The sequence below is a fragment of the Arachis ipaensis genome, chromosome B10 (genome assembly GCF_059453495.1).
Source record: "Arachis ipaensis isolate K30076 ecotype BB chromosome B10, ASM5945349v1, whole genome shotgun sequence".
NCBI classification, from domain to species: Eukaryota; Viridiplantae; Streptophyta; class Magnoliopsida; order Fabales; family Fabaceae; genus Arachis; species Arachis ipaensis.
Window position 1 is genome coordinate 122531907 of NC_142435.1, and position 7750 is coordinate 122539656.

The 7750-nt window shown below is 39.4% G+C and overlaps 2 non-coding genes across 2 annotated transcripts; both read left to right on the forward strand.

Moving 5' to 3' along the window:
• Nucleotides 1-2628: 2628 nt before the first annotated feature.
• LOC148581544 (small nucleolar RNA R71) lies at nucleotides 2629-2736 on the forward strand. Its single transcript, XR_015895882.1, has one exon. It is a non-coding gene; the product is annotated as a small nucleolar RNA R71 (small nucleolar RNA).
• A 4625-nt stretch (nucleotides 2737-7361) lies between these two features.
• On the forward strand, nucleotides 7362-7469 carry LOC148581545 (small nucleolar RNA R71). The gene has a single exon (XR_015899614.1). It is a non-coding gene; the product is annotated as a small nucleolar RNA R71 (small nucleolar RNA).
• The last annotated feature ends 281 nt before the right edge of the window (nucleotides 7470-7750 follow it).

Sequence of the window (7750 nt, forward strand, 5' to 3'; positions counted from 1 at the left end):
TTGGGTGCCATCAATGGTAATGGAAAAACAAAAAAGCTATGCTTTTACCACACCAAACTTAGAATATTGCTCGCCCTCGAGCAATAAACAAAAGAATAGAAGAAGAAGAAGAAGAAATATGGAGAGGGAGAGGGAGATGTGGTTTCGGCTAAGGAGAGTGTAGAGGGGTGTGTTGTGTGAATTTGGTGAAGAATGGAGGTCTTTATATAGGGAATGGAGGGGGGGTTAAGGTTCGGCCATATGGGTGGGTTTGGGTGGGAAATTGGTTTTGAATTTTGAAGGTAGGTGGAGTTTATGAGGTAGGTTTATTGGGAGGAGTGGGTGGATGTGAGTGGTGAAGAGGTGATGGGGAAGAGAGTTTGAGGTGATTGGTGAAGGGTTTTTGGGTAAAAGTGTTTATGGGGTTGTGTGAAAGAGAGTGGTGAGAAGAAGTGAGTGGAGGTAGGTGGGGATCCTGTGGGGTCCACAGATCCTGAGTGGATCCTGTGGGGTCCACAGATCCTGAGGTGTTCAAGGATTTACATCCCTGCACCCATTAGGCATGTAAAAATGCCTTTGTATCCAACTCTGGGCGTTCAGCGCCAGGTTGGTGGCCATTTTGGGCGTTCAACGCCCATCTGTGTGCCATTTCTGGCGTTGAACGCCAGAACCATGCCTGTTCTGGCGTTCAGCGCCCAGAAGCTGCCCATTTTGGGCGTTCAGCGCCAGAACCATGCTCTGTTCTGGCGCTGAACGCCAGACAGATGCTCCTCCAGGGTGTAATTTTTCTTCTGCTGTTTTTGATTCCATTTTCAATTTTTATATTTATTTTGTGACTCCACATGATCATGAACCTAAGAAAACATGAAAAACAATAAAAATAAGAATTAGATAAACATTGGGTTGCCTCCCAACAAGCGCTTCTTTAATGTCAATAGCTTGACAGTGGGCTCTCATGGAGCCTCACAGATGTGCAGAGCTTTGTTGAGACTCTCCAACACCAGACTTAGAGTTTGGATATGGGAGTTCAACACCAAACTTAGAGTTTGGTTGTGGCCTCCTAACACCAAACTTAGAGTTTGACTGTGGGGGCTCGGGTTGACTCTGCTTGGAGAGAAGCTTTTTCTGCTTCCTCTCCATGGTTGCAGAGGGAGATCCTTGAGTTTTAAACACAAGGGACTTCTCATTCCATTGAAGGAATATTTCACCTCTGTCAGCATCAATCACAGCTCTTGCTGTGGCCAGGAAAGGTCTTCCTAGGATGATGGATTCATCCTCTTCCTTTCCAGTATCCAGGACTATGAAATCAGCAGGGATGTAAAGGCCTTCAACCTTTACTAACACGTCCTCTACTTGTCCATATGCCTGTTTTCTTGAGCTGTCTGCCATCTCTAATGAGATTTTCGCAGCTTGCACCCCACAGATTCCTAGTTTCTCTATTACAGAGAGGGGCATGAGGTCTATTCCTGAACCAAGGTCACACAGAGCCTTAAAGATCATGGTGCCTATGGTGCAGGGTATTATGAACTTTTCAGGATCCTGTCTCTTCTGAGGCAATGTCAGTTGATCCAGATCACTTAGTTCATTGATGAACAAGGGAGGTTCAACTTCCCAAGTATCAATGCCAAATAATTTGGCATTCAGCTTCATGATTGCACCAAGAAACTTGGCAGTTTGCTCTTCAGTAACATCCTCATTCTCTTCAGAAGAGGAATACTCATCAGAGCTCATGAAGGGCATAAGGAGGTTCAATGGAATCTCTATGGTCGCTAGATGAGCCTCAGAGTCCTTTGGTTCCTCAGAGGGAAGCTCCTTATTGACCACTGGACGTCCCAGGAGGTCTTCCTCCTTGGGATTCACGTCCTCTCCTCTCCTCACAGGTTCGGCCATGGCGCTTATGTCAATGGCCTTGCACTCTCCTTTTGGATTCTCTTCTGTATTGCTTGGGAGAGTACTAGGAGGGATTTCAGTGATCCTTTTACTCAGCTGGCCCACTTGTGCTTCCAGATTTCTAATGGAAGATCTTGTTTCATTCATGAAACTTACAGTGGCCTTAGATAGATCAGAGACTAAGTTTGCTAAATTAGAAGTATTTTGTTCAGAGTTCTCTGTCTGTTGCTGAGTGAATGATGGAAAAGGCTTGCTATTGCTAAACCTGTTTCTTCCACCATTATTAAAGCCTTGTTGGGGCTTTTGATCCTTCCATGAGAAATTTGGATGATTTCTCCATGTTGAGTTATAGGTGTTTCCATAAGGTTCACCTAAGTAATTTACCTCTGCTATTGCAGGGTTCTCAGGATCATAAGCTTCTTCTTCAGAAGATGCCTCTTAAGTACTGTTGGATGCAGCTTGCATTCCATGCAGACTCTGAGAAATCATATTGACTTGCTGAGTCAATATTTTATTCTGAGCCAATATGGCATTCAGAGTATCAACCTCAAGAACTCCCTTCTTCATAGGCGTCCCATTACTCACATGATTCCTTTCAGAAGTGTACATGAACTGGTTATTAGCAACCATGTCAATGAGTTCTTGAGCTTCTGCAGGCGTTTTCCTTAGGTGAATGGATCCACCTGCAGAAGTGTTCAGTGACATCTTTGATAGCTCAGATAAACCATCATAGAATATATCCAGGATGGTCCATTCTGAAAGCATGTCAGAAGGACACTTTTTGGTCAACTGTTTGTATCTTTCCCAAGCTTCATAGAGGGATTCACCTTCTTTCTGTCTGAAGGTTTGAACATCAGCTCTAAGCTTGCTCAGCTTTTGAGGAGGAAAGTACTTGGCTAAGAAAGCCGTGACCAGCTTATCCCAAGAGTTCAGGCTGTCTTTGGGTTGAGAATCCAACCATAATCTAGCTCTGTCTCTTACAGCAAAAGGGAAAAGCATGAGCCTGTAGACTTCAGGATCTACTCCATTAGTCTTAACAGTATCATATATCTGCAAGAATTCAGTTAAGAACTGAAAAGGATCTTCAGATGGAAGTCCATGAAACTTGCAGTTCTGCTGCATCAGAGAAACTAACTGAGGTTTCAGCTCAAAGTTGTTTGCTCCAATGGTAGGAATGGAGATGCTTCTTCCATGTAAATTGGAATTAGGTGCAGTGAAGTCACCAAGCATTCTCCTTGCATTGTTGTTGGGTTCGGCTGCCATCTCCTTTACTTGTTCGAAATTTTCAATCAAGTTGTCTCTGGATTGTTGTAATTTAGCTTCTCTTAATTTTCTCTTCAGAGTCCTTTCAGGTTCTGGATCAGCTTCAACAAGAATGCCTTTTTCTCTGTCCCTGCTCATAAGAAAGAGGAGAGAAAAAGAAAAGAAGAGGAATCCTCTATGTCACAGTAAAGAGGATCCTTATTGTTAGTAGAAGAAAAGAAGAAGAAATTCGAACACAGATAGAAGAGGGGGGTCGAATTTGGTGATGATGTGAGGAAGAGATGTTAGTTAATGAATGAATAAATAGAATAGGATGAAAGAGAAGGAGGGAATTTTCGAAAATTAATTTTGAAAAGGAGTTAGTGATTTTTTTTTTTTTGAAAATAGTTTTTGAAGAATGTTAGTGATTTTCGAAAATTAAGATTTAAAAAATAAAATAATTAATAAATTAAAAAAGAAATTTTGAAAAAGGGGGAAGATATTTTCGAAAATGAGAGAGAGAGAGAGTTAGTTAGGTGGTTTTGAAAAAGTTACGAAACAAACAAAAAGTTAGTTAGTTAGTTGAAACAAATTTTGAAAAGATAGGAAGTTAGGAAGTTAGAGAAGATATTTTGAAATCAAATTTTTGAAAAAGATAAGATAAGAAGATATTTTGGAAATTAATTTTGAAAAAGATTTGATTTTTAAAATCTCAATTAATGACTTGATTCATAAGAAATCACAAGATATGATTCTAGAACTTAAAGTTTGAATCTTTCTTAACAAGCAAGTAACAAACTTCAAATTTTTGAATCAAAACATTAATTGATTATGTTATTTTCGAAAATTTGATATAAAAATAAGAAAAAGATTTTTGAAAAATATTTTTGGAATTTTCGTAAATAACTAAGAATTTTGAAAAAGATTTGATTTTTGAAAAAGATTTTGAAAAAGATAAGATTTTCAAATTGAAAATTTGATTTGACTCATAAGAAACAACTTGATTTTAAAAATTTTTGAAAAAGTCAATCTAAATTTTCGAATTTGATGAGAGAAAAAGGGAAAGATATTTTTTTTTGATTTTTGAAATTTTTATGAAAAACATGAAAATTATGCAATGCATGAAATTTTTAAATCAAAACAATGAATGCATGTAAGAATTCTATGAATGTCAAGATGAACACCAAGAACATTATGAATGTCAAGATGAACATCATAGACACAATTTTGAAAAATTTTTAATGCAAAGAAAACATGCAAGACACCAAACTTAGAATTCTTTAACGCTTACGCATCAAGAATTCAAGGATGCATATAATAAACATGAAAAGACACAAAACAAAAAATCATCAAGATCAAACAAGAAGACTTACCAAGAACAACTTGAAGATCATGAAGAACACTATGAATGCATGAAATTTTCGAAAAAATGCAAGATGCATATGCAAGTGACACCAAACTTATGATATGACTCAAGACTCAAACAAGAAACAGAAAAATATTTTTGATTTTTATGATTTTCTAATTTTTTTGGTAATTTTTTCGAAAATTATATGAAAAAGAAAAAATAAGGATTCCAAAATTTTTGATATGAATTCCAGGAATCTTGCATTCTTAGTCTAAAGCTTCAGTCCAGGAATTAGACATGGCTCACTAGCCAGCCAAGCTTTCAATGAAAGCTCCAGTCCAAAACACTAGACATGGCCAATGGCCAGCCAAGCTTTAGCATTTAACACCAGAGTATATTGATCTTGATAACAAATTGCTGCTCATCATTTATCAAGTATGTAACTTACCTCTGATGGTTTGGAAGCCTCAGTCCAAAAGAATTTAGACATGGCTTTACAGCCAGCCAGGCTTCACATGCTTCATGAAACACTAGAATTCATTCTTAAAAATCTTGAATAAAATTTTTGAAAAATTTTTGAAAAGAAAACAAAACGAAAAGAAAATTACCTAATCTGAGCAACAAGATGAACCGTCAGTTGTCCAAACTCAAACAATCCCCGGCAACGGCGCCAAAAACTTGGTGCACGAAATTGTGATGTCCAGGCTCAAACAATCCCTGGCAACGTGAGCAACTTGGTGCGCTGATCTCAATACATAATTGTCACAACTTCGATACAACTAACCAGCAAGTGCACTGGGTCGTCCAAGTAATACCTTACGTGAGTAAGGGTCGAATCCCACGGAGATTGTTGGTATGAAGCAGGCTATGGTCACCTTGTAAATCCCAGTCAGACAGATATAAATTGATAATGGTGTTTTCGAATATTATATAATAAAATAGGGATAGAGGTACTTATGTAATTCATTGGTAGGAATTTCAGATAAGCGAATGGAGATGCTTTTCGTTCCTCTGAACCTCTGCTTTCCTGCTATCTTCATCCAATCAGTCTTACTCTTTTCCATGGCTGGCTTTATGTGATACATCACCACTGTCAATGGCTACTTTCGGTCATCTCTCGGGAAAATGATCCAATGCCCTGTCACGGCACGGCTAATCGTCTGGAGGCATCACCCTTGTCAATGGCTTCATCTTATCCTCTTAGTGAATAATATGCTCACGCACCCTGTCACGGCACGGCTATTCATCTGTCGGTTCTCGATCATGCTGGAATAGGATTTACTATCCTTTTGCGTCTGTCACTAACGCCCTGCAATTGCGAGTTAGGAGCTCGTCACAGTCATTCAATCATTGAATCCTACTCGGAATACCACAGACAAGGTTTAGACTTTCCGGATTCTCTTGAATGCCGCCATCATTCTAGCTTACGCCACGAAGATTCTGGTTAGGAGATCTAAGAGATACTCATTCTAGCTTATTTCATGTAGAACAGAAGTGTTTGTCAGGCACGCGTTCATAAGGGAGAAGGATGATGAGCGTCACACATAATCATCACCTTCATCACGTTCTTGGGTGCGAATGGATATCTTAGAAGCGAAATAAGATGAATTGAATAGAAAACAGAAGTACTTTGCATTAATCGTTGAGGAACAGCAGAGCTCCACACCTTAATCTATGGAGTGCAGAAACTCTACCGTTGAAAATACATAAGTGAAAGGTCCAGGCATGGCCGAGATGGCCAGCCCCCTTGATCTAAGAACAATGTGTTCAAAGATGATCCTAAGATCCTAAGATGATCAAAAGATGCCTAATACAATAGTAAAAGGTCCTATTTATAATAAACTAGCTACTAGGGTTTACATGAGTAAGTAATTGATGCATAAATCCACTTCCGGGGCCCACTTGGTGTGTGTTTGGGCTGAGCCTGAGTGTTGCACGTGCAGAGGCCATTTGTGGAGTTGAACGCCAGTTTCTGTGCCAGTTTGGGCGTTCAACTCTGGTTTTGGATCCTTTTCTGGCGCTGGACGCCAGATTTGGGCAAAAGGCTGGCGTTGAACGCCAGTTTACGTCGTCAATTCTTGGCCAAAGTATGGACTATTATATATTTCTGGAAAGCCCTGGATGTCTACTTTCCAACGCAATTGGAAGCGCACCATTTCGAGTTCTGTAGCTCCAGAAAATCCACTTTGAGTGCAGGGAGGTCAGAATCCAACAACATCAGCAGTCCTTCTTCAACCTCTGAATCTGATTTTTGCTCAAGTCCCTCAATTTTAGCCAGAAAATACCTAAAATTACAGAAAAACACACAAACTCATAGTAAAGTCCAGAAATGTGAATTTAACATAAAAACTAATGAAAACATCCCTAAAAGTAACTAGATCCTACTAAAAACATACTAAAAACAATGTCAAAAAGCGTATAAATTATCCGCTCATCAAGGCTTTTGTTGATCCTTCTATGAGAGATTTGGGTGATTTCTCCATGAGGGGTTATAGGTGTTTCCATAAGGTTCACCCATGTAATTCACCTCTGCTATTGCAGGGTTTTCAGGATCATAAGCTTCTTCTTCAGAAGATGCCTCTTGAGTACTGTTGGATGCAGCTTGCATTCCATTCAGACTCTGAGAAATCATATTGACTTGCTGAGTCAATATTTTATTCTGAGCCAATATGGCATTCAGAGTATCAATTTCAAGAACTTCCTTCTTCATAGGCGTCCCATTACTCATAGGATTCCTCTCAGAAGTGTACATGAACTGGTTATTAGCAACCATGTCAATGAGTTCTTGAGCTTCTGCAGGCATTTTCTTTAAGTGAATGGATCCATCTGCAGAGGTATCCAATGACATTTTAGCTAATTCAGACAGACCATCATAGAATATGTCCAGGATGGTCCATTCTGAAAGCATGTCAGAAGGACACTTTTTGGTCAGTCCTTTGTATCTCTCCCAAGCTTCATAGAGGGATTCACCTTCTTTCTGTCTGAAGGTCTGAACATCCACTCTAAGCTTACTCAGCTTTTGAGGAGGAAAGAACTTGGCTAAGAAAGCCTTGACCAGCTTATCCCAAGAGTTCAGGCTATCCTTAGGTTGAGAGTCCAACCATATTCTAGCTCTGTCTCTCACAGCAAAAGGGAAAAGCATGAGCCTGTAGGCTTCAGGATCTACTCCATTAGTCTTAACAGTATCACATATCTGCAAGAATTCAGTTAAGAACTGAAAAGGATCTTTAGATGGAAGTCCATGAAACTTGCAGTTCTGCTGCATCAGAGAAACTAATTGAGGTTTCAGCT